The sequence below is a fragment of the Balaenoptera musculus genome, chromosome 7 (assembly GCF_009873245.2).
Source record: "Balaenoptera musculus isolate JJ_BM4_2016_0621 chromosome 7, mBalMus1.pri.v3, whole genome shotgun sequence".
Taxonomy (NCBI): Eukaryota; Metazoa; Chordata; class Mammalia; order Artiodactyla; family Balaenopteridae; genus Balaenoptera; species Balaenoptera musculus.
Window position 1 is genome coordinate 16,641,332 of NC_045791.1, and position 27,409 is coordinate 16,668,740.

The window sequence follows — 27,409 nt, forward strand, 5'->3', positions numbered from 1 at the left end:
GAGTCCTGAAGAAGCAACACCCCCTGGAGCTGGGAAATGAGTGCCCCAGCCCTGAGGCAGAATCTAGGTGGCAATCCATAACATCGCGGCAATGTACAATTAATAACAACCTAGCTTACACTCACCTAGAGGCACGCGAGTTTAAGGTGATTGCAAAGTACCACCTGGTAAGAACCACTGTTCTAGCTTTTTGGGGGCGGCTCTATGGGTCAAGGATTGGGATGTTCTTTATGACTTAACATAGTGCCTATGGAGAGGGGACAGGTGGATATGGGTCATAATAGCTAAAGAGGGTTAAAAATGGAAATGCCATTAATACTGTATGCAGTTTGGATGTAGGTTTTGCCTTAAAAATTAGGAAATTCCTACAATTTGATTGTAAGAAAAAAATGTCTGAATATAATCCAATTGATTCCAGGCTTTGGAGAGTTGATTCGTTTAATTTTATTGGTAGTATTACTGTGTATAGTATATTTATTGGCATGCTATATACAGAAAAATACACGGATCCTAAGGGCACAGCTTGATAAACTTTAGTGAATACACTTCTCTATCCAGTACCCGAATCAAGAAGGACAAGTTTACCATTGCCCAGAAGTCCCCATCCCCTGAGAAGGATAACCTCTATCCTGACCTAATCATGGTTAGTAAACTTGCTCTTGATGTTGTTATAAATGAATTGCACAGTGTGTAATCTTCTGTGGCTGGCTTCTTTTTGTCTATGTTATGTCTGTGAAAGTCATCCACGTTGTTATGTGTAGTTGGGATCCATTCATTCTCACTACTGTATAGTATTCCATTATAGATATACTACAGTTCACCTGTTACCAACCAGGGTTTTTTTTTTTTTTTTTTAATCCTTTCATGTGCCTCTTGGCCATCTGTATTTTTTTTTTTTTTGGCTGCATTGGGTCTTCCTTGCTGCGTGCGGGCTTTCTCTAGTTGTGGCAAGCAGGGGCTACTCTTCGTTGCAGTGCACTTGCTTCTCATTGCAGTGGCTTCTCTTGTCGTGCAACACGGGCTCTAGGTGCATGGGCTTCAGTAGTTATGGCGCATGGGCTCAGCAGTTGTGGCTCGCGGGTTCTAGAGCACAGGCTCAGTAGTTGTGGCGCACGGGCTTCGTTGCTCCGCGGCATGTGGGATCTTCCCAGACCACGGATAAAACCCAGGTCCCCTGCATTGGCAGGTGGATTCTTAACCACTGCACTACCAGGGAAGCCCCCCAACCAGGGTTCTTGGACTCTTTAATTAATAGAAATGGATAAAAGAGACCAAACAAGAAATTCAGGCAAGGCTTTATTGCGACTGGTGCTGCAGCAGGAGGGAGCACAAACAAGTAACAGTCTCCCTTGCTCACTCCCTGAGTGGGGTGGTGCAAACTAGTTCCTTATGTGGGGTGAGGGTAGAGGTGTGTCCAGGGGTCGGGCTGAAGGGGTGGTTTAGGGGGTCTGCCCACCCCTTTGGTGGTGCTATGTGCAGGGATCATGCAAAGTTCCCTGCCTTTGCTTCTGGCTCCTCAGAAGTGGCAGGTGGATTTGGTCTTTTTGTATCTCGTTGTTCATAATTTGCCCCAACTGGGCGTGAGCGCAGTTATTTTGGTCCCTTATAGTTTCTTTGTATTCTGTTGCTTGAGGAGATGTTTGTCCAGGGACAAGCACTGCAGCAAAGGGTCCCAGGTCCCAGCCTGTCTCACATCTGTTCTACAATACCTGGACATTTGGTTGTTTCCAGTTTGGTGCTACCATAAATAGTGAGGCTATGCACATTCTTGTACCTGTGTTTCAGTGAAGAAGTATATGCACGTCTGTTCGCTCTTTACCTAAGACTAGAACTGCTGAACTCTACGTATACGTATGATTAGTTTTCAGAGATATTGCCAAACAGTTTTCCAAAGTGGTTGTACCAATTTACAACCGACCAGCACTGCGTGACGGTTCTAATTGCTTCACATGCTTGCCACCATGTGCTTTTATCTGTCTCTTTCACTTTAGCTATTCTGGTGGGTGATCGTGGTTTTAATTTGAATTTTCCTGATGACTAGAGCATTCTTTTAATGTTTGTTGGGCATTGCTCCCAAAGACTGCTAAAGTCTTCTGCCCATTTTTCTATTGGGTTGTCTGGGCAAAGGATTCTTTGTGGTGTGACATCACGAATATATATTTATTAACATGTAAAGATGCCCATGATAGAGTAAGAGGACAACAAAGATTATAATGGTTACAATGCAGCTAGTTTACTATAACCATATTTTTATTTATAATTATATAAACTTGAAGGTTGGGGGCTTCCCTGGTGGCGCAGTGGCTGAGAGTCTGCCTGCTGGTGCAGGGGACATGGGTTCGAGCCCTGGTCTGGGAGGATCCCACATGCCGCGGAACGGCTGGGCCCGTGAGCCACAACTACTGAGCCTGCGCGTCTGGAGCCTGTGCTCCGCAACAAGAGAGGCCGCGGCAGTGAGAGGCCCGCGCACCACGATGAGGAGTGGACCCTGCTCGCTGCAGCTGGAGAAGGCCCTCGCACAGAAACGAAGACCCAACACAACCAAAAATAAATAAATAAATTTTTTTTTTAAAAAAACCAAAAAACTTGAAGGTTAATACACTAAATTATGAACCATAGCTCTCTCTGGTTGGGAAGATTATAGATAATTTTAACTGTCTACTTTATAGCTACCCTTATTTGTTATTGTCTAAATTTGTTTTAATAACAAGCATGGATCACTTTTATAGTCTGGAAAAACAACAAAGCTGTTTTCATTGGGAAGCAAACAAACCCGAAGAGGAAACAAAAGCTTGTCAGCATGTGCTGGTTTGGCTCAGCCATCAGCTTCTTTCCATCTGGGACATTGAAAGGCAATGAGGAAAAGTGTCCTCTCTGAGCATGCTTTGAAAGTTTGCGTTAGAAGAAGAGAGTGTGAAAACGAAGGATTGTTTTCCTCCCCTAACAGCTATGTGCTCCCTGGACCCCGCTGAGCCCAGGAGACGATCCTGCCATAAAGACTGGCTAATTACTTAAACTGCCTTTCTTTGTGGGAGCGAACCTCCCCAGCGACACTGACTAAACTTATTTGGTCTGATTGCTGGAGCCCCTGCTGTTAGCTGGGATGAGGAAAGCACATTATTACACTGTTTAAGGGTAATGTCTTTGTTTACATTTTGCAAGGCAAACAGGGTTACTTCCAGTCTTTCAACCCGGAGGTCTACAAAAACCAGGACGGGGAAACAGGGGACCCAACCTCCCTCCTTCCATACCTCCCTCGCCGGTTTCGTTCTGTTTGGTCCTACTAACCCATAAACCAAAAACGTTAGCGTCAAACCAACCTACCCGCTAACATACAGCTTTAAAAATTTTTTGAAACAATTTCAAATTTATAAAAAAGTTGCGAGTATAGTACAAAGAACATTTTTTCCCCTGAACCACTTGAGAGTAAGTTGCCCACATGATTCTCCATCACTCCAGATATTTTAGTGACTACAAAGAAAGGTATCCTCCTCCATAACGGCAATACAATCATTAAGATTGGGAAATTAACATTGACATATTACCACCATCCAGATTCAGGTGTTTTCAATTGTTCCAATAATGTCCTTTATAGCCAAAAGCTGTGGTTAGAGGCGTACGTATTGCATTTATCCCTGGGTTTTTGATGATTATATTGAGAACCTGCACCTCTTTAAGATCCGAGGAGCTATTGGCCGGACCACCCTCCTCCCCCTCCCCCATCCGCCCCGCCCCACGGGGGGAGGGAGGCCACAGGCAGAGCGGTGGGTGCTTGCTCTGGAGGGGTGCAGACGCAAGAAGAGGGCTGTGTCGCTGTCCCAGCAAACAAGGTCAGGCTCTGGACGGGAAGCAGGGTGGAGACAGGGATGAGGGCCAGAGAATCCTCTTGGGGCAGGCACAGCACCCAGAGAATGTCAACTTAGCCCCACATAAAACTCCCCATCTCCACCTTTTTCTCTTCTCCATATACAGTAATCCTCCCTTATCCATGGGAGATACGTTCCAAGGCCCCCAGTGGATTCCTGAAACCCCGGAGAGGGGTGAACCCTACATATGCTATGTTTTTCCTGTACTAACGGGCAGGTAGCGTTTACGCCCTGTAGACGGCTGGACAAAGGGGTGATTCTCATCCGCTAGGACATAGCAGGACTGCAAGAGATTTCATCACGCTACTCAGAACAGCTCACAATTTAAAACTTCTGTTTCTGGAATTTTCTATGTAACTGAAACTGCAGAAAGCAAAAACGCAGATGAGGAGGGACCTCCGTTGTCTCTCCTTCCCCTGACTGTTGCCAAGTCTGGCTCCCTGTGCACTGATGCCGAATAAAAATACGGAGACAGAGAATTGGAAGATAAGAAATAGAGAGGCTTTTTATTTTCTTTGCCAGGCAAAGGGAAGACACTAGGCTAATGCCTCAAGAACTGTGCCCGCCTCCTTGGGGAATCAAAGAAGATTTTATACGTGGGGCTTGCAGTCTGGGGTATAAGATAAGGATCAAAAGTAGTGAAGGTCTTGCATTTCTTTTCTTCTGCAAATTCATGGCCAAAGCTGGCATCAGGTGGCTCTGCAACCGCATTTGGTGTCCTTGAAGTTATCGGCCCATGACCTTTCTGAAATGAAGAGTGCTACAAGGGAGTGTAGGGGGAGAAGAAATGCCAGGTGCAAAGGGTAATTTGTATGGAGTCAGAGGGTAATCAGCTTTGGGAAGGACACGTCTAGCTACAAGTGCTTGTTAGTAGTAGCAGCTAAAGAATAAGGTAGTAACAGCTAAAGAATACCAAGGTTGCTTAACTCTTTCAGGCCTGTTTATGTTGTTTCCCCAGCCTGTTCATTGTTTCCTTATTTTTCCTGGTTATCATGAAAAAAAACCCTCATTTCTATTTTTGTTGGCAACATGACCCTTTTACTTTGTTCACCCCCCTCTTTTTAAAAAAATTTTATTTGTTTATTTATTTTTGGCTGCATTGGGTCTTCGTCGCCGCGAGCAGGGGCTACTCTTCTTTGCAGTGCACGGGCTTCTCGTTGCGGTGGCTTCTCTTGTTGTGGAGCACGGGCTCTAGGCACGTGGGCTTCAGTAGTTGTGTCACACAGGCTCAGTAGTTGTGGCTTGTCGGCTGTAGAATGTAAGCTCAGTAGTTGTGGCTCACGGGCTTAGTTGCTCCACGGCATGTGGGATCTTCCCGGAGCAGGGCTTGAACCCGTATCCCCTGCATTGGCAGGTGGATTCTTAACCACTGCGCCACCAGGGAAGCCCCATCCTACCTCTTAATAAATCTATTTTAAGGAGTGAGGCAAAAACGGCAAAATGTATCATGTTTCTATCTTTATTTTCTAGAAATACTACAGTCTTGGTGGATTTGTTGCCTCCTTCCTGCCTGTGTTTCTTTGTGAGTTGGCCACCACTGCGACTTTCTGGCAGGTGAGTCTCATGAAGGCATAGGAGATATTTCTTTCTTTAAATTCCTTCTAACTCTTCCTTCTCAGGCTCCTTGGGGATGTGTATTCTACAAGGTTCTGTCCTGTCCCGCTTGCTCTTAATTTTCTCATGATCTCATTCAGTCCCATGATTTCAGCCCTGTGCATGATTTCCAAATCTGCATCCTTCAAACTGACATCTGTCTGAGCTCCAGGGTTGCATTTCCAATTGCCTGTCAAACTCAACCAAACTTCCTAGTGATATTTTACACCCTGGGAGCAGCTCAGCCTACCAACTTCTGATGTGAAAACTCGTGGTACTTTTGATTCCTCTCCTTCACCCGCCCCTTCCAAGCTTTAGCAAATTGTCATTATTCCTTTAAAATTTGTTTTTAATCTTTCTGTGTCCATTCCCACATCACTTGTTTCTGCAGCATTTAATACACATATATTAACTTTTCTATTTCTTTTCTAATATTTTTTACTTTTGATTAGTTTTAAGGCTTTCTTGAGATATAGTGTACATGCAAAAAAATTCACCCAAGGTAAGTATACTGTTCAATCATTTTTGCAAATGGGGAGAGTCGTGCAACCATCCAGTTTAAAGACATTTCCATCAACTCAGAAAGTTCTCTTGTGTCCCTTTACAGTTACTTCTCATTCTAACCTCAGGCTCAGGCAACCAGTGATCTGCTTTTTAGTTCTGTAGATTTGCCTTTCCTAGAAATTTCATATAAATGGAACTATGCAATATGTTGTCTTTTGTGTCTGGCTTCTTTCATTTAGCATAATGACTTTGAGGTTTATCCATGTTGTAGTATTAGTAGATTGTTCTTTTTCAGTACTAAATAGCATTCCATTGTATAGGTGTACCACATTTAGTTTATCTGTATACCAGTTGATTGACATTTGGGTTATTTACAGTTTATAATGTTACTTTGTATATTCACATGTAAGTCTTTGTGTAGACATATGCCTTCTTTCCTTTTCAGTAGGTACTTAGGAGTAGAATTGCTATATCATTTGTTAAGTATATGTTCAACTTTTTAAGAAACTTTCCAACTATTTTCCTAAGTGTTACACCATTTTAGAATCTTGCCAACACTTGGTATTGTCTGTTTCTTAACTGTAGGCCTTATAGTGGGTGGGCAGTGAGTTGTATCTTATTGTGATTTAATTTGCATTTCCCTAATGAGTAACGATGTTGAGCCATTCATATTTTTTCTTGGGTGATATGTCTACTAAAGTTGTTTGCATATTTTTTAATTGCCTTCTAATTATTGAGCTGTAAGAATTCTTTGCTTGATCAGGATACAAATCCTTTATCAAATACATGAGTTGCAAATACTCTCTCCATGTGTATGGTTTATCTTTTTTTTTTCTTAATGGTATCTTTTGAAGAGCAAAAGTTCTACATTTTGTTGAAGTGCAATTTATCAGTATTTTCTTTTATGGATCACGCTTTTCGTGTCAAATCTAAGAGCTCTGTGCCTAACCCAAGGCCACAAAGATTTTCTCCTGTGCTTTTTTAGACATTTTATAGTTTTAGATCTACACTGAAGCCTATGCTCCATTTAAGTTAATATCTGTGTACAGTGTGAGGTAAGGACTAAATTTTTTTATTTGCATATGCATATGCAATTGTATTAGCCCTATTTGTTGAAAAAACTGTCTTTTCTACAGCAGATTGTCTTGGCATCTTTGTTGAAAATAGAAATAAATTGTCCATTAATGTAGGGGTATATTTCTGTACTCTTTATTCTGTTCCATTGATTAATATATCTATCTTTATACCAATACCACACTTTCTTGATTACTGTATTTTATAGTAAATTTTGATATGAGGTAATGTGAATCCTTTAATTTTGCTTTTCTTATTCAAACTTATATTGGCTAGTTCAGGTCTTTTGCATTTTCATATACAGTTTAGCATCAACTTGCTAGTTTCTATAAAAACAATCCTGCTGGATTTTGATAGGGATTGCATTTGAATCTAAAGATCAATCTGGGCAGAACTGCCATCTTCACGATATTGAGTTTTCCAACCTGTAAACATGATATGTCTCTCCATTTCTTTAAATCTTTTGAAGTTCTCAGTGTATGGCTCTTACACTTACTTTGTTAGTATTTCTCTAAGTGTTTTATTCTTTTTATGACTATTGCAACTGGAATTTTTTCTTAATTTCATTTGTAGATTGTTTGTTGCTTGTATTCTGCAATGTTGATAAACTTATTACTTTTAGTAGGTTTATTGTACATTCCATCAGATTTTTGATATTCATATTTTGTGAATAAGGACAATTTTACTCCTTCCTTTCCCAATCTGGTTGCCTTTTTATTTATTTATTTATTTGGTTGTGCCAGCTCCTTAGTTGCAGCTTGTGGGCTCCTTAGTTGCAGCATGCAGCCTCCTTAGTTGTGGCATGCAAACTCTTAGTTGTGGCATGCATGTGGGATCTAGTTCCCTGGCCAGGGATCAAACCCGGGCCCCCTGCATTGGGAGCTCAGGGTCTTAACTACTGCACCACCAGGGAAGTCCCCTGGTTGTTTTTTATTTCTTGCTCTAGCCTATTCCTGGGTAAAGGCTTCAGTAACTTTTTCAATTCTATTAATATGATATATAATATTAATTTATTTTTAGATGTTAAACCAACCTTACTTTCCTGAAGTAATTCCCACTTGGTCATCATGTGTAATCAAAATATATGTATTTATGTATTTAGTTTGCTAATATTATTTTCATAGATTTTGTATCAGTTTTCATGAGAGATGTTGGTCTTTAGTTTTCTCTACTTCTGAAATATTTGTCTTTGATATCTGGGTGATAATCCTGGCCTCATAGAATGAGTTGCAAAGTATTTGTTCCTTATCCACTGTTATAGGTTGAATTGTGTCCCTTCCTCAAATTCATGTGTTGAAGTACTAACCACTAATACCTCAGATTGTGACCTAATTTGGAGATAGGGTCTTCACAGAGGTAATCAACTTAAAATGAGATCATTAGGATGGGCCCTAATCTAATATGACTGGTGTCCTTATAAGAAGGAGAAATTTGCACAGAGACACAGACAGAAGGAAGACAAGGTGAAGACATAGGGAGAAAACAGGCCATCTACAAGCCAAGGAGAGAGGCCTGAACATACGCTTCCCTCACAGTCTCAAAAGGAACCAGCCCTGCTGACACCTTGATCTCAGACTTCTAGTCTCCAGACTGTGAGACAATACATCTCTGTTGTTTAAGCCATTCAGTTTGGGATACTTTGTTATGGCAGCCCTAGCAAACTAATACATATATTTTCTGAAAGAGTTTGTGTAGGATTGGTATATCTTCTTCCTTAAAGATGTGAGAAAATTTACCAGTAAAGTCATCTAGGCCTGGGCTTTTCTTTGTGGGAAAATTTTTAATTACTAATTCAATTTTTAATTTGTTATTGATCTTTCCATTTCATCTACATTGTGTAATTAGCTGGCCTAAAGTAGTTCATAATACTCTTATAATTCTTTCAATTTCTGTCAGATCAGTAATTATATCCCCTTTTCATTCCTGATTTTAGTAATTTATATTTTATCTCTTTTTTCTTTGTCAGTCTAATGAAAGTTTTATCAATTTTATTCTTTTCAAAGAATCGACTTGATTTTGTTGATTTCTTTCTCTATTTTTATTTTATTGATTTCCACTCTGATCTTTATTGTTTCCTTCCATGTAATTACTTTAGGTTTGATATGCTCTTCTTTTTCTACCTTGGATTATTGATTATAGATCTTCTAATTTTCTCATTTAAGTATTCAATGCTGTAAGTTTTCTTCTAAGCATTACATTACCTGCACTCATACATTTTAGTATGTATGGGTTTTTTAAAAATATTTTCTAATTAACCTTGTGATTTCTTCTTTGACTCATATGTTACTTAGAAGTATATTTTTCAAAATTTTGAAGGTTGCCCAAATTTTTCTGTTGCTGATTTCCAATTTAGTTCTATCATGGTTGAAGAATATATTTTGTATGGTTTTAATCCTTTTAAGTTTATTGAGATTTGTTTTATAATTTAACATATGATCTGCCTGGAAAATATTCCATGTGGATTGAAACCATTGTGTAATCTTCTACATATGTTATCAATACTTGGGTACAGTTGGTTGTTTGTTGTTTATGTCTTCTATATCATTATTAATTTTATTTCTAGTTTAACTGCTGAGAAAAGGAACTTGAAATCTCCAATTATAATTACTAAATTGTTTATTTCCATTCTGTCAGTGTTTGCTTCATGTATTCAGTACTCTGTTATTAGTTCCTTATATATTTATAATTCTTATAGATTCCTGATGTTTTAGTCCTTTTATCATAACTTGATGTCCCTCTTTATCTCTAGTAATATGTTTTTGTCTTAAATTCTATTTTTTTCTGATATTAATGTAGGTATAGTAACTGTTTGCATGGTATATGTCTTTCTTCCATTATTTTTCTTTCTAACTATTTGTGTTTTTGAATCTAAAGTATTTTTCTTAAAGGCAGCATATAGTTGGGACTTGCTTTTTTAAACCAGGCTGGTAATGATTGCCTTTTGATTAAAGAGTTTAATTCATTCACACTTAATATAATAATTGATATGGTCAGACTTATATCTGCCATTTTGCTGTTTGCTTTCTGTTTGTCTCATGTCTTTTTTGTCCTTCTGTTCCTCTTTTGCTGGCTTCTTTTGTGTTAAATATTTTTAGCATGCCATTTAAATTCCTATGCTGTTTTATTAACTATTCTTTAAAATTAATTTTCTAGTGGTGCTCTAGGTTACAATATATATGTAAACTTACTACAACCTGCTTCAGTTTAATAATGACCATTCTGGTAAAATACAGCAACTTGGTTCCAATATAGCTCTAATTCTTCCTCTCTCTTTTGTGCTATTATTGCCATACATATTGTATCTATATATGACACAAATCCAACAGTACAGAATTATAATTATTGCTTTATGCAATCACTTTTTAAAAGAAATTCAGGGAGAAAAGAGAACAATACCTGTTTATACAGGTTTTATGTTTACCCAATATTTATAATTTCCAATGCTCTTCATTTCTTTTTGTGAATTCAAGTTATCTGATATCATTTTCTTTTAGCCTGAAAGTCTTCCTTTAGTATTTCTTAGGAGGCAGTTCTGATGGCTACAAATTCCCTATTTTTGTTTATCTTTGAATGACTTTATTTTGCCTTCATTTTTGATAGATAGTTTTGCTATATATATTAGTTAAGACTCTTTCTTTCATTCTACTGCCTTGAGGCCTCCATTTTTTCTGATGGAAAGTTAGCTGATGTACATGTTGTTTTTCTCCTGTACATGACAGTCATTTTTCTCTTACTGAACTCAAGATTTTCTCATTGTCTTTGGCTTTCATCAATTTGACTATGATGTGTGAATCTCTGTGTTTATCTTACTTAGGTTTGTTGGATTCTTTGAACCTGCCACTAAATGTTTTTCAGCACCTTTAGGAAGTTTTCAAGAATTATTACTTTAAATTTTTTTCTGCCTCTTTTTCTCTTTCCTCTCCTTCAGGACTCCTAATTCATGTGTGTTGGAGTTCTTTTTGTTGTCCCAAGGGTCTCTGTGGGTCTGCTCATTTTCCTTCAATCTTTCTTCTCTGTGTTCTTCTGAAAGGATAATTTCGATTAATCTATCTTCAAATTTATGAATTTTTTCCTTCTGTTATCTCACATCTACTCTCAAGCTCATTTTTCATTTTGTTTGTTATACTTTTCAACTCTAATTTTCATTTGGTTATTTTTATAGTTGATATTTCTCTATTAAGATTCCCTATTGTCAATTGTTGTTATAATATTTTCCTTTAATTCTTTTAACAAAGTTTCCTTTAATTCTTTATGCATAGTTATAGTAACTGCTTTGATGTCTTTGTCTGCTACTTTTAACATCTGAGCACAGTTAGAATTGATTTGTATTGACTGCTTTTATGTCTGAACATGATCACGCTTTTCTATTACTTTGTATGTTTCATAATTTTTGTTGAAAACTGACTTTTTAGGTAATATATTGATTTTTACCCCTGAGGTTTCTGACTGTCACCCATGAGTTTCTCTTTTGTTTCCTTTACTTTTGTACCTTTCCTGTAAATGGTAGAGTCTGTTGCCTTTGTGGTATGTGGCCACTGATGTCTTTGCTCAATTTTTTAAATTTATTTTTATTTTTTTGGCCTGACTTCCTAGGGGTCACCTCTATGTCTGCATAGCTTAGTGATCAACCAATGATTTAGGCAGAAGTTGTGCTCACGTATCTTGAGTCTATAAAAGTTCTACCCTCTGCTAATCAATCTGTTTGTGGGTTGGGGAGTGCATTCAAAGTTAAGCCAGTTCTCAAGTCTTTCACTTTATATTAAGCTCTCTCAAGTCTCCTCTGCACATGTGTAGTTCCCCAGTCAGCCAAAGATGTATGGAGAGTGTATCTAGCCCTTTCAAAGCTTTCTCATTTCTAGGATCTTCCTATAAACTGTTTGGTCTGCCACTTGCCCTAAATGAAACCACAGCCTCAGGCTAGCAGACCTACAGGTTTCCCCCTTCTATTTTTTTTTTTCTAGTTTTACTACTTTAACAACACTACCAGTGAGCGTTTTTGCTCTCTGCCCCAAATGAAGTCTGCACCCAGGCAGCAAGGCTGTAGATTTTCTCACCCAGCGCTGCCCTAGTAGTAAAACCTACTGTCATTGCCAACTGAGCTAGGTGGGGGATCAGAGCTCCTCAGGCAAGAAGCCTCAGATTCCTGCTGTTATTATCTATAGTTTGAGTAGGTTTTCATGAATAAACACTTTTCAGTTACTTGTTTCTTGGGGAGAGGTTCTTCCAACCTTTCCAGGTCACCGTAGCTAGATGTATCATCTGTAGTATGTTTATAGTTTTTTTTGTTTTTTGGGTTTTTTTTTTTTGCTTAAATCTTTAATCCTCCTGGAACTTTAATTTTGTTTATAGTTTGAGGTAGGGGTCTAAGTTCACTTTTTTCCCAAATGAGTAGACAATTTTCCAAACAACTTTTGGCTGATTAAACCCAAACCCAGGCTCAGTTGGTTTGTATATAATTTTTGAACGAGACTAATATTCTTTGGGTATGAGTATATGTATGTTGGTGCAGTTGTAGAAGAAAATGGCATGTAGGTCCTCAAAATAAACTGAATCAAGTCAGTACGTCAAGACAAGATATAAGAATCTGTATGTGATAGATGAAATTAACCTGCAGAAAACTTCCCAGAAATTACTAATGTTTAGACTGTATTTAGAGCTGTGTCATGTCTGAGTTTGGTCCATTTATGACTCTAATGACTTGGCTTTTACATCCTGTCTACATCTTTTCCTGTATATAACCTCAGCCAACATTTTGGTTTTAGCTTTTCTACTATCTGGGTATATAGTTTTGACAACAATGCAGGGCCGTTATCATGAGTGAATCCAACAGCTCCTTCTCAGCTAATTAGCTATGAGTTATTGGCTCAAGAAGAAGAATGAGATGGAACCTATTCTTTTTTTTTAATTTACTGAAGTATAGTTGATTTGAAATGTTGTGTTAATTTCTACTGTACAGCAAAGTGATTCAGTTATACATATATATATACATTTTTTTTCATTTTATTTTCCATGACAGTTTATCACAGGATATTGACTATAGTTCCCTGGGCTATACAGTAGGACCTTGTTGTTTCCATTCTATTGGGTTGGCCAAACAGTTCTATCAATATATGTAATAGTTTACATCTGCTAATCCCAAACTCCCAATCCATCCCTCCCCCACTCCCCCATTCCAATTAGCAATCACAAGTCTGTTCTCTATGTCTGTGAGTCTGTTTATGTTTTGTAGATAAGTGCATTTGTTCATATTTTAGATCCTACATATAAGTGATATCATATGGTATTTGTCTTTTTCTTTCTGACTTACTTCACTTAGTATGATAATCTCTATGTCCATCTATGTTGCTTCAGATGGCATTATTTCATTCTTTTTTATGGCTGAGTAGTATTCCATTGTGTATATATACCACATCTTCTTTATACATTCGTCTGTCGATGGACATTTAAGTTGTTTCCATGTCTTGGATATTGTAAATAGTGTTGCAATGAACATTGGGGTGCATGTATCTTTTTGAATTATAGTTTTCTCTGGATATATGCCCAGGAGTGGGATTGCAGGATCATATGGTATTTCTTTCTTTTTTAAATTAATTAATTTATTAATTTATTTATTTTTGGCTGCACTGGGTCTTTGTTGCTGCACACGGGCTTTCTCTAGTTGTGGCGAGCAGGGGCTACTCTTTGTTGCGGTGTGAAGGCTTCTCATTGCGGTGGCTTGTCTTTGTTGCAGAGCATGGGCTCTAGGCACACGGGCTTTGGTAGTTGTGGCTCGCGGGCTCTAGAGTGTAGGCTCTATAGTTGTGGCTCACGGGCTTAGTTGCTCCGAGGCATGTGGGATCTTCCAGGACCAGGCTCAAACCCGTGTCCCCTGCATTGGCAGGTGGATTCTTAACCACTGCACCACCAGGGAATTCCCTATATGGTATTTCTATTTTTAGTTTTTTGAGGACCCTCCATACTGTTTTCCATAGTAGCTGCACCAATTTACAATCCCACCAACAGTGTAGGAGGGTGATAGAACCTATTCTTGACATTTATGTTGCATTGGACCTTCTCTTTGATCATCATGTTAAATGTTTCCATGTATATAGGAAATGTCTCCATGGACCCAGAGCCAGTACTTGGAAATATTTTTTTCTCTAGAGGGGATAGGAGGATGGACTTACACTGGAGACTTCACTCTTCTTTATTTAGCCATCTTTTAGGACCAGTGGCTTCTACTTGATATGTCCTAGTTCATTCCTATGGTTGTGATCTTACATAACAGAGCCATCCAGAAGAGACCAAAGGCTGCAAAAGAGTGGGTGGCTTTTGAGGCACTTCCCAAATAAGTTCCTGTCTCTAATTTTTTGAATGAGGCTGGTCTTGGTTGCTGTTGTGAATAAAAATGAGATGTTGGTGCCACTGTGTAGTAAGATGGGATATATCTCCCTTGGCCTAACACACTGTTTCATTCCAAAAATACCAGGAAAAAAAAATTGTCAAAATCAAGTAGCAATAGAAGAGATTGCCTAACTGCTTAAGTCTTCCGAGGAGTAACATGTGTTATGATGAGATTTGTAAAAATGTTATTACATGATGACACAGACAAATGTCTCAAAATCTTATCAGATTGTTGCCTTAGGCATCATAGCATACAGTTTTGTCATAACTATTAAGGAGCACAAAAAGATAGACTTAGTCAATATTTGAGTACTGATTACCATATTACCAGTTCTGATTTCAGACTAAGCCTGTCAAATACTTATAACTTATGTAAGGAAAATCACTTTTGGCAATGATCCTTCATTAGAGGATATTGAGTAGATCACTGCAGAATGAGGTAAGACCCTCACTTCCTTCTGTGACAATTCTTTGTTCATATTTTTTAGGATACCCTTAAGCACCACGATTCAACATAAGGATGAGTGGAAAATGGGGTTTGTTTCTTAGGCATATAGGTCTATCTCTATAATAACTAGAGATAATGGACATAAAGCATATCATATATAACATATACTCAATAAATGATAGTTATCAATATTATTATCATCATAATAATTATCTGCTTATTATTTTATGATATTGCTAATGTGAATCTGTCTTAAGTACACAGGCCACCCCTACATGAAATGATAGGGTCAGGTTTTTGACTTTGACAAGCTAAGTTTCAGGCAGACCCTAATGCAAGGTCGCTTCATGTGGCACCACTACACTACTGACTGCTTGTCCCTACCTGGAAGCCCCAGATGACTTGACTAGTTGCACTGTTATTGGAGTTAAGTACCTAATGCTTGGGGGGTGTTCTGTGGGATACAGTAGGTCTTTCAGGAGGAGATTTGGATCCATCACCATGATTTCCTAGCTTTGTGAACTTAGCAATTTGCTTCATCTCTCAGAGAACCAAGCCTCTCATCTGTAAAACAGGGATGATGATACCTTGCAGGATTTTTGTTAAAATTGGAGGAAATATATAGGAAGTACTCGGTGTACTGTAAGAGCTACATACTGGCATTATTTAAACACTTTTGTGTTTAGTTTACTGACCCCTATCTTGGAGGTTTTATGGGAGGATTTAAAGAAAAAAATATACCCAGTACATAAAAAGTACCCAGTGCATAATAGGCCCTTAAGAATTGGTAGACTCTTATGTAAATTTCAAGGACTACAATTATTTAATGGGCTCCTTTAAGTGTAACTCAATTTGGAGTTAAGGGACTTATTTTAGTCTTGGCTCTAGTGCTCATTAGCTGTGTGCTCTTGAGCAAAACACTCTGGGCCTCAGTTTCCTCACTCAAAAATTAGATATTTGGGTAAATGAGAAACTAAAATGTCCCTTTTTATACTAAAAAGGATACTTTCTAATGCCTTATAAGGAAGGAGCTTTGGGATACTGGGGAAAGTTCCAGAAGCCCAGCTAACACTAACAAGTTAGGGTCATTAACTTTGCAAAATGAATGAACTTGTTACAAATGAAAGTGGAAGCAAAATGGTTTACGCTCAGCCAAGTTAATTCATTGAGATAGATTTTCTGTGCTCCTGAGTCCTGGAAAAAATCGCACTGGGCTCTTCTGAGCTCCTCCAAAAGAGATTTTTGATGGAGTCTTACATGTTTGGCTTGCTTCTCACATCAAAACATTCAGAATACTTTAAATTTAGAAGCAGCCTTTCCTCCTGGTGTTAAGAAAGCATCACCTCAACCTTCTTTCTAACTATGAGAGAGCAGTCTGAACCTACCTGCTGTTTTCATTTTTTTTTAAATGTTTATGGAAAACACCGTTTGGCTGGTCAAAAGATCAAGTTTGCCTTGAAAGAACCTTTCCTCTTAATTAAAAAGCTGATAATGACATGCTCTTCAAAGCATTTCTTTGAATTAAATATCAGTTGGGGGTGGGGTGATGGTGAATGAGAAAGCTTCTGTGCTTTGGGGATTTTGAAACAAATGCTATTAATGGATTACATAGATGTCTTAGCTGGCAGATACATTCTTTATAATTCACTTATTTGTTTTGGTATGCTCAGTGCCTGGCACATAGTACAGTAGCTGTTGAAATGTTTGATGACCAAATAAATGAATAAAATAAATATCTTTTCATGGTCTCCAATGAGAATAGCATAAACTGTCCTGAGTGTGTTAATGGTAGATTCTGTTTTTGATAGAAATTAACTAGGCAGGGCACCTGGGCTTTGGGAAATTGGATTTGGGAGTAGTTAGGGAGGGGAGAGACTGGCTTGACGTCTGCCCAGGCCGCTTCCTTCAGATGGAGGACAGGATTGTGTAGCGTGGTGAAGAGCTTATCAACCCATTGCTGTGGGCTCTAGCATTCAGTCTCCAGTCCAAATAAGGCCTGTTGGCCTCCTCTTTCAGTGGTTTGGTACTAGATGGGTGTGCATGTGTTGTGGAAGCTGGTAGGAATGGCTGAGCCCTGCCTGAGCTATTAGAAAGAAGCAGAGGTCGCAAAAGAAAAAATCTGAGACTAAAAATGCTGCTCTATGTGGGATGGAGCAAGTGAATGATCCTTGACCTCTCATTCAGAATTTGCTGCTGCTCTCTGTACTGGTGACTTTCCATATTGCAGATGCCCCTTTGTTACTGAGTCCAAGCTCATATTGCTTGCTGCACGACAGACCAATAAATCGAGAGACAAGGCGTTGGGGCAAGGAAGAGCAACGTTATTCAGAAAGCCAGCAGACGGAGAAGGTGGTGGACTAGTGTCCCAAAGGACCTTCTTACTCAAGTTAGAATTCAGGCTTCTTTTTTACTAAATGGGGAGGGGGTGTGGCTCATTGTTGCAAACTTCTGGGTGCCGGAATCCTTTGTTCTTGCAGCTGTACCTGTAGGTCAGGTCACAATGTTCCTATAAACCTCCATCAAGACAAATGTTAATCTCTGTTCTGCAACTTTTTAATCTCTTTATGAATGGAAAAGTGTTATACCTTTGAAGGTCAAAGCCTTGAGAATGGGCTATCCTGTATATTTCAGGCTATAGGCAACATTCTTTTACAGAAGGTTCAGGGCCAGCATGACTAAGCCCAGGCAACAGAACACAAGGATTAGAGCTAAAGGAATAGATACAACATGGAGTCAGGTTTGTTCTCCTGTCACACCTTCCCTTCTAGAGGACCAAGAACGTCACTTTATCCTTAGCAGTGTGTAGTGCTCAGGGCAGCACAGGGAACCAGGGTCCAGGTGGTATGAAGCAGAAGGAAGAGTGTTAAACTGGAAGTCATGGCTCAGCTGGGGAGGTGTGTGGCTTTGGGCAAATTGTTTAACCTCTCTGGGTCTCTGTGACGACATCTGTAAGGTGAGCAGTTTGAAGTAGGTGATCTTTTTTATTCATCAACATACACCGTTCTGGGTGCCAGGCGCTAGACCAGCAGTGGGATACCGAGTTGAGTCACACACATTCCTGGTTCTCATTCTTGCTGCTAAGGGCTGTAAGAGGAGTGAATAAAAAATGCCAAAAGATACAGAGAAGGAAATGACTAATTCTGTTTGCTAAGGCTTGGGAGCTGACATTTGAAGAATAGAAATTCACAGGACACTTATTAATTCTGTCATCATTGATTCATTCCAGAAATATTGGCTGGGTGCCTACAGTGTTCAGGGAGTAGGGAAACAGCCACGAAGAAAAGAGATAAGCTCGTTAACCTCATTCAGTTTAATCTGAGCTGGGGTGGTAGGGGAAGTTGGGAAGAGGACTAATCATATGTAACATTTAGTGAACATTTATTTTATTTATTTATTTATTTTTTTAAAGATTTTTTTTGCTGTGGGCCATTTTTAAAGTCTTTATTTAATTTGTTACAATATTGCTTCTCTTTTTTTAATGTTTCCATTTTTTGGCCCGGAGGCATGTGGGATCTTAGGTCCCCCACCAGGGATTGAACCCGCACCCCCTGCATTGGAAGGTGAAGTCTTAACCACTGGACCGCCAGGGAAGTCCCTAGTGAACATTTAGTATTGTCTCATTTCACTCTCCTGGTATACCCACAGCATAGCTTGTATCCCCAACATACAATGAGAAAACTGAGGCCCACAGGAATGAAACCATTTGCCAAGCTCACACTAATAAGGAATGAAAGCCACCTCCATCTGTCTTCAGGGTTCCAGCACTTAACTGTGATGCAAGTTCTGAGGGAGGGGAGGCTTTGCAGGCCGCCGAGTGGTGGCTTGTGTTGCCTGCTCCGCATTACTTGTTTGAGTAAGAGCCTACCTCTTTTCCTTAGGAAATCCAACCTCACTCACTCTCGGCTCACGCGCGTTTACAGTGCAATCCGCATCCCTCCCCCAATAGGCTGCAGGGGCGGGGTCCTGACTCAGGCCTGCCCTATCAGAGCACACGTCCTGGGGACTTCCCTGGTGGCCCAGTGGTGAAGACTTCACCTTCCAGTGCAAGGGGGTGCAGTCGATCCCTGGTCGGGGAGCTAATATCCCACATGCCTCCTGGCCAAAAAACCAAAACATAAAGCAGAAGCAGTATTGTAACAAATTCAATAAAGACTTGAAAAATGGTCCACATCAGAGCACATGTCCTTGTGGGCGCAGTGATTGGCTCAGGGGCTGGCACATGGCCACGCTGTACCAATTGGAATCAACGCCAAGGTTCTTGCTGGAAATGTTTTTAAAAAAAAGAAGTCTTGCTCTTTTCCCTGGGATCGTGAGACTGCAGATTGTAAGCCCAGAGCAGCTGATGGCCCTCTTCCCCACCAAGGGGAGAGGGTGCCTGCCTGAGAACGAAGCAGACAGACAGGAAAGCAGGGCAAAGCAACATTTCCAGACAACGTCATGTGAACCCTTGGACCTCATTTTGCTTGAAATGGGGACTATTCCCATACTTTTCAGTTCTTTGAACTAGGACGTTACTTTCCTCCTCTTCAGATCGTCTGGGTTACTGTTACTTGCAACCAAAAGTCTTAAAGAATACAGCCGCCAAGAGTGTGTGGAGAACATTTATTTCTTTCTCCCTTGTATGTTCTCTGTGAAACTCACCTAAACTTTTGTTCATGGGGATTAACAGGGTGTGGTCGTTTGGGCGTGTCCTTTACAGTCTGCTATGTCTCAGAACTCTGTTCCCAGGATCATACATTTCTACACACTAAGTGACGCCAGGCTTCACACACCTGGGGATGGATTCGGCAGCCTCCCTGTTGAGTGTTCCCCAACATCTCTCCCTCTGTTCCCTTGGGGGCCTCTACCACCCAGCTCTGGTTCTCTTTCTCACCATGCTGGGACCCTGGATACAGCTTCTCCTGACTTTGGGGGTGTCACATTGAGAGTTTTTATAATCTCGGTGTTGGTAGCAGTGTGGATGGAGGTTGAAGATGACCAGGAGGAATAGCTTCTTCCCTGGTCTTAGTTTCCAGGCTCTAAATCCTAGAACCCCACCCCTAGATAGCCCGCCTAAAGCAGCCCTGGTCCTTAGAGCCTGAAGATCAAAGAAGGAGTCCTTCCTGCCTTCACCAGCACAGCTTGGACAGGAGTCTCAGCTATTAAAGATAAATTATTCTGACACTTGTTAAGATGGTACTATTCAAGATGATTGCAATGGAGTTCAGCTCTATTGCAATGGAAGAGAGAGATTGAGCTCATCTCCAAGCACAACAAGGACAAGTGGGGTTTATAGTCAACAAGCAGAGTGAGAGTGTCAGTGGATGGAAAATTACTAAGAGGAGACATCAAAGGTAGGGGGATTCTTACTAAACTGACCTAACAGGATTCTTGCTAAAGACAGGCCAAGGCTTTAGACATCAAAGGTAGATGGTGAGGAACTTGATCAAATATTAAGGGTGATCAGATACCAAGGATGGAGGGATGATTTAGCAAGATTCTTTGCCAACACTGGCTTAGGTGGGCCAAGGACAGGGCCCAATAATGAGGCTTTGTGGAAAAGAGGGCTTAGAGGAGCCTAACTAAACTTCGGTCAGAGAGAGTCTTTGTCACAGCCGTGACCTTAGATGGTTTGGTATCCTTCTTGCCATGGGAAGGGCTCTCCCTCTTGCAGGAGAATCAGGGTTGAAGACTGTAGCAAGTGCTTCATAATGGGACGCTCAGAATGATGTGTTGGAGGCTCCTGTGTCTAGAGCTTTCTGTAACAGAGTCACCAGGTCCATTATTTAAGCAGAGACTTTGACCTCTACCTCTGGAAAGTGTTGGACATCTGAATTACACAGCCCTGTGATTCTCAACACTCAACAAACGCCTCTGGAGACTTCAGGCAGTCAGTCTCCATCAACAAAGCACCATTTAACTTGAGGCCGTAAGCGAGCCCACACACTGAACCTCTAAAACACTCTCTCCACCAGCCACCTCTTTCTCCCTTGGTCCCCACCTCCCTTGCGGTACCTAGTGTGGTACTCCAGCCAGGGATAAAATCCTCTCTGTTCTTATGGGAGGATGCCCTGAGGCCAGTCTCAGCTTTTGGTATGAAGGAGCTTCACAAAGCATCATTGGTAACCCCTCCATTGCCTGCCTGAGGACGTGGGTCTGAGCTCTGGAGGGGAGATCCATGGTAGCATTTGGGCTGGACCAAGACCTCCAGTAAAGTCACTCTAGAAGCCTGACATCCCTTTCTAGGAATGAAGCCATCCTTTTCAGAAATGTTCTGTAGAGGCCAGCTTGTAGCAACATCCATGATGTCTGAGAGAAAGGGCTGATGGAAGCTCAGATCTAGGGAGGGTGGATGGGTCCTGGGAGGAAGGAACACAGCATGGCAAACCCTGTTCCAAGGATAGCACCTGGATAGCCACCCTGAAACTAGCTATGGGGGGACAGCTGCATGTGCCCTGACCATCCCATCGTGTTGAACCCCAGAACCCCACAATGTTTAGGGTGCTCTGCACCCTTCCTAAGTGATTTAGAAAAGGTACAGTCACTAGAGTGGGGTTTCCTTCCCAACAGGCCCTGTTGAACTCTTCTAGTGACACAGATCTGCACCCTCAGCGGGGCCAGAGGTCAAGGTCAGTGTGGGCAGCAGTGGCCCTGTGGGGAGTACAGAGTATGGATTCCTCAGAGACACAGGCTCATGGTGACCAGACTTGCTCATGGCACGTGTAAGACACACCCTGGGGATTTCTAGGGATGTATTAAAGCAGGGGAGAAAAACTCTGCAAGAATTGAGATTCTTGACTGTGCAACTTTTGCTTAAAGCTTAGGGAGACTCAGCACTAGTTAGTGTGAATTTGATCCCATCCGGCTCACCCTGGGGAAGCTGCTGAACCTCGGTCACACCGCGGGTAGGGAGGGTGTCCTGAGGAATTTGTTAATTCTCGGCACAGTGAGTCTAAGGCGCAGACTCTTTCTCTCTCTGCCCTTCTCCTTTGCATGTTCTCTGTGCCTCAGACCACTGAACGGGTGGTACAGGGCTTGCAAGAGGACTGGGCTGAGCTGTGGAACTCTTGGGAGGGGTGGATGGGGTCAGGATGCGGAGCTGCATCAGGACCCTCAGGAGGGAGGGAGTCCGTGCGCCAGGTGTGCCTGCAGGGGGCGCCACACAAAATGGTGGCGGAAAGTGCCCAGAACCACAGGTGACAAATGTCTTCTGGAAACGTTTGGGAGCAGAACACTAACGGGACCAGTAAGGAAGAGGACCCTGTAGAAAATGTCAGGGGTGTCCTAATTTATCTTCCTCACTGGTCTCTCAGGAAACCCCGATTATTAACTTCTCCGTGGAGGCCTAAAAGACCTCTATTAAAATGCAAATGAGATTTGCTGAGGACTTCCCAATGAGCCCTTACCAACAATTAACACCTTGGCCCGCTCCTTCTGTCTGAGGAGGGATTAACCCTTGCAGAAGGAGAACGGAAGGCAGCTAAATTTTGACGAGAGTGGGTGAGAAAATGGTCTCTGCCTGGGCGAACCTGGGCATGTAGATACATCAGGGAAGCCAAAAGGAAAGGGCATGACTTTTCAGGGACACACAAGAGAGATGAAGAGAGAACTCAGGTCAATTTCACCAGTTTTCAGTTTCACTTGGGGCTGAAATTATCCGTATTACTTAGCACCAGCCTCTCTTAAGGCATGTCCGATGCACTCCGGAGTCTGTTTCCCTTCAGAAATATAGATTTTCCAGAGCCTCAGAAGTCCAAGTTACACCTCCCCTGCCCTCCAAACAGCTGTCCTCTTGGCCCTTTCCGATTAACAAACTTTGTTCAGATGCGTCCAAAGGTGTTCCTGGCTGACCCAGCCAGCCTCCCTAACTGCGTGATTGTGGCTTTGAACAGAAGGTCGGTCTTCTGAAGCCCCCTCACATGGAAACTTTGGCTTCCTAGCCAACTGCAGCAGGCCATGTGTTGTAGATAAACCTTCCTTTATAAACAATATGCAAAGTGTTGGTATTTCCACCTACAATTATTTTCAGACTCGAATTACACTTATAAATGTAGACTTCCTTTTGAGTTTTCTGAGCCCCAGTGTTTTCCATGAAGGTGCCTGTCAGCTAGTGGTGAGCGGTAGAACCACAGGATGTGTTTTTCAAAGCGCTGCTGAGTCATTGGTGTGATTTTGTGTCTCTGCTACTGGACAGTTTATTGAAGAAAAGTAAGGTATGTTTCAGACATTCCAAATTGACATTTTTTTTCTCATTTCAGGACATCTAAATTGATCCTCCAACAGATTCTTAATTCTGCAAAGACAAATCAAATGTTTAATGCTTAAAGCTGGCATATTAATTTTATATCAAATTTACGATAGAGTTGTTATACTCTATATAACATTTTATAGAACATTGGGGCCCTTTGGATAGTCAATATATTAGGTTCATTTGTGATAAGTTTATAAGGACAGAAGCTTAATTTTGATCTTTTAATATTGTAGACATTTATAGTTATTTCACTGTATATTGCTGGTCATACTTAAAATTTACTTGACATCAATTTCTTGGCCAGCGTGCTACCCTCCAACTCCCTCTCCTGCACGTCAGACTCTCCTGCATCTGGCTGAATTCTGCTTTCTAGTGTTAGAGTGAAACCAAGGACTTCCTAGATATTCAGTCCAAATTGGGATCCCTTGAGATATGCGAGTAATAGTGCATTTTGAACAAGGGAAACCAAGAAGCTAATGTTTTTGAGACATTCTTAATATTACAGCACATGAACAAATTCTTAAAATCCAACTCAGCCCTCAGCCTTGGAAATTCATCCTCTCTGCCCAGAGTCTCAGGCAGGGAGAAAGCGGTGGCTAATCCGGAGTGCCACCCCTGGGCATCTGCTGCCTTGCTGGCCCTAGGCTTCTTTGGATTTTTTTTTTTGTTTTTCGTTTTTTTGTCCTTGGCTTCATCTGTTCTTTTTCAAAATAGCTGGTTGGTGTGTGCTTTCAGGAAGGAACAAACAAGCAGGCTTGGCCAAAACCTCTAAACTGAAATGAACCCAGCCCTGAATGTGGGCCATTTTCTGTGTGGTCACCTCTGAGCTTTGCTTCCGTTTTATTTTCTCATCATATTGCCTTGACAGGGATCCATTTCCATAAGATGAGGGCAGTTAGAATCCTTTGTTGATCCCAGAGTCAGGATGGGCCTCAAAGATCCCTGGAAACATGGATGTCATCACTTAACATGTTAGTGCTGGGGTCTCATGGCCGCTGGTGACAGATCTGAAATGGTGGAGCCCTCTGGAGGCTAAATTAGGGGCTGATATGTACCAGTGCAGAAAATTGCCAAAACAGGTTCTTTTTTTTTCCCCTTGAAGATTGGTTTGACGTGGGGAGATTTTTATGGGGCCAGAAACCACATGCTAGGCTGTAATTGAGCATAATTATTGCCCTGCGTGCAGCGAAGTGCTGGACTTGAGGCATCCTGCAGAATCCCATTAATTTCTTGATTGAGCTCTAAAAAACAGTGCCCCCAACAGGGCCAGAAAGAGTTGTGTTTAATCTGCCTGGTCTTTAAATGAAGAAGTCACTGGCTGTCCAGTTGGCTGATGTTGTTTCCTTGTAACTCTGGGGCCTTGGCCTGTGATCCAAGGCCCCATTGCCAACACACTTTATTAGAATTCTGTGGTGGTATCTTCTGTGCCTTGGAATAGTTCCACACAAGGAAACTGAAGTGGACAATGAAAGAATTCATAAGAATGAGTCAAACAAACACCCAAATGCCCCCAGAATACAAAACAAGCCTTTTGTAATTATCTGCTTATTTCAGGTGAGAGATTTGGAAAAGCCTAAATTATTTGGGCAATTACTTTTACCTTTTTATTCAACATGTGTAATGGCCCAAACTTCAGAAACAGCACCCAAAAGGTTCTCATGCATTCAGGACTCTGCTTCTCCCCCTGGCATTATGTGGGAGACTGTGTGGGAACATGACCATTCACTCCTAAATATCACCCTCAAAGGTTGGGTGTATTTTCCAAAGATAACTTAAACACGTTACATTGTTCCAATTGTTAGTGTTAAAAAAGCTTTCCAAAATGTTTGTGTCTGATGTCCTACTTGCATAAATACAATCCGTGGAGCAGAAGTTAATTTTTGCTGATTAAATTTGTCCAGACTTCCAGGGTCATTGCCTTGATCATTAAATCTCACAATTCAGGCTGTCATTGTGAATAAGAGTGAAAACTGGGATGAATGCATACTGTCCCCAGGACTTTTCTTGGAATAGGTACGTTTTAAACAATTAAGCCCAGATATTAGATTTTATTTTGTATTAGATCTATCTCTTTTTCCTCTTAATGGAAACAATGCCAAATCTCCGGCTAACTGAGGGTCCCTGTCAGGTGCATTCCAGTGAATTTAAATGTTACTGAATTTCAGGTGGTCCAGAATAGTCAAATGGCTGTGTAGCTCCAATGTCTCCTCCTGTTACCGAACCAAACTTGGGTCTGCTGGCTCACGTGGGTAGTAAAGCCAGTCTACTGACACTGCATTGTGGTGAAGGAAAGTGCACAATTTATTGCAGGGTGCCAAGCAAGGAGTCCAGGCAGCTAATCCTCAAAAGGCCCAACCTCCTTGCTTGGTCTTGCAATGAATGATACATGTGTCAGTAGATTGGCTTTACTGAGCATGAGCGAGCAGACCCAAATTTGGTTCTGTGACGCTTCTACTGCAGGGAATTTATTTCTGTCACTTCAGCACCTCACTTCTTACCACCTCTGGTAGAAGTTGGGGAGGCTCTCCTTCTTGCCCACTTGCAGATGGAGTGTCTGCTATGCTATAGATTCAGTAGGACACCTAATCACTATTTTTATGGGAAAATACATTTGAAGTCCCAGCTCTGAACTTGAGATACTGGGAGTCCATCTCTGACCCAGCTTCTCAGTCAGGATGGCAAGAAAAGATTCCAGTGTATTCTAGCTCATCCACGCCCCCACCCTGCCCTTCATGTTGCCTACTGCAGGGCAGTACATATACAGGTTTGTCACGTCATGATGAAGACTGTGGGTCTGTCTACTCAGAAGCCAAGTCCATACCCTCTGTGATTAAATATGTGTGCTGGAAATATTTGCTTCTAGCATGGTGTTGGTGTTTAACACTCTTCATGATGATTTTTATAATGTAGCAGTTTAAAAATATTATGAAACCTCTTCAAAATTCTCCTTTAGAGATTTTGGGTTCCATGTTTTCTTTAGGAAAGATTACTTCAAACTAAGATAATTAAAAGACTAGAAGGGGATACAAATAATTTGTTTCTGTATGGATTCGTTTTCTTTTGATGTGTAACAAATTACCATCAACATAGCAGATTTAAAGAACATAGATTTATAGATACAGCAAACAAACAACAAGTGGTTACCAGTGGAAAGAGCATAGTGGGGAGGGGCAGGATGCAGAAAGGGAATTAAGAGGAACAAACTACTGTATATAAGATAAAGAAGCTACAGCACAGGGAATATAGCCAACATTTTATTATAACTATACATGGAGTATAACGTTTAAAAATTGAATCACTATGTTGTACACCTGAAACTTATATAATATTGTACATCAACTATACCTCAGTAAAAAATAATAAAGAAAATAGATTTATTATTCAGTTTCCCTGGATCAGGAGTCCAAGCATGGCTTAGCTGGGCCCTCGGATCAGGGTATCACAGGATTGCAGTCCAGGTGTCAGCTGGGACTGGGGTCTCATTTGAGGTTCTGCATCCTCTTCCTTGCTCCCGTGGCAGAATTCACTGTCTTGCAGCTGTGGAACTCATGGTGGCATGCTTCGTCAAAGCCAGCAGGATAATCTCTGAGGCTCCAAGTCTCTGACCTCTAGGTTCTCTTCTTGAGGCATACCTGATTAGGTCAGGCCCATCCAGGATCAATTCCATTTTGATTAACTCAAAGTCATTGATTAGTGTCCTTACCTGTATCTGCAAAATCTCTTTACCTTTGCCACTTAATATAACCTCATCATAGGAGTGACATTCATCATATTCACAGATCCCATCCACACTCAAAGGGAGGACATTATACAGGGTTTGTACACCTGCAGCAAGAATCTTTTTTTTTTAATCTACATAATTTTATTAGTCAATTAACCTCCATAAAGCTGGGGGAAAAATTTTTTTTTTAACTTTTTAAAGTATCTAACACATAAAGAGTCTTCATTAAACACTTTAGAAATAAATGAATGATACATACATATAAATTCTCACCTTGCAGAAGAAACACTCCTCCCCAGAAGTAGGTGATGGGCCATATCCATTGTAAGAACTAACAGATAAGAATTTCCTTCTCTTAGCAACAAGACAGTTATTCTTTCAAAATTCTCTCACGGGAATCTAACTTGTCTTGCATTTGGAAACAGTTTCAAATGACTAGCATTTTTTTTCTTTATCCATGTAAATCAAACTGCAGTAGCAAATCCAGGTATGCCCTAAAATATATTATTCATTTCATCACAGCATAGCTCTTTTGCAAAAGAACAGAAAGAGTAGTTTGTAACTGTCTGCCTTCCTTCAACAGCTGCTAT

The 27,409-nt window shown here is 40.9% G+C and overlaps 1 long non-coding RNA gene across 1 annotated transcript in view; it reads left to right on the forward strand.

The window, feature by feature from the left end:
* Nucleotides 1-3,736: 3,736 nt before the first annotated feature.
* LOC118898394 overlaps nt 3,737-27,409 on the forward strand; it is a 54,306-nt gene continuing 30,633 nt past the window's right edge. Inside the window, exons 1-2 of the long non-coding RNA XR_005020687.1 lie at nt 3,737-3,830; nt 5,337-5,420. This is a non-coding gene — a long non-coding RNA (uncharacterized LOC118898394). The remainder of the gene's footprint in view (nt 3,831-5,336; nt 5,421-27,409) is intronic.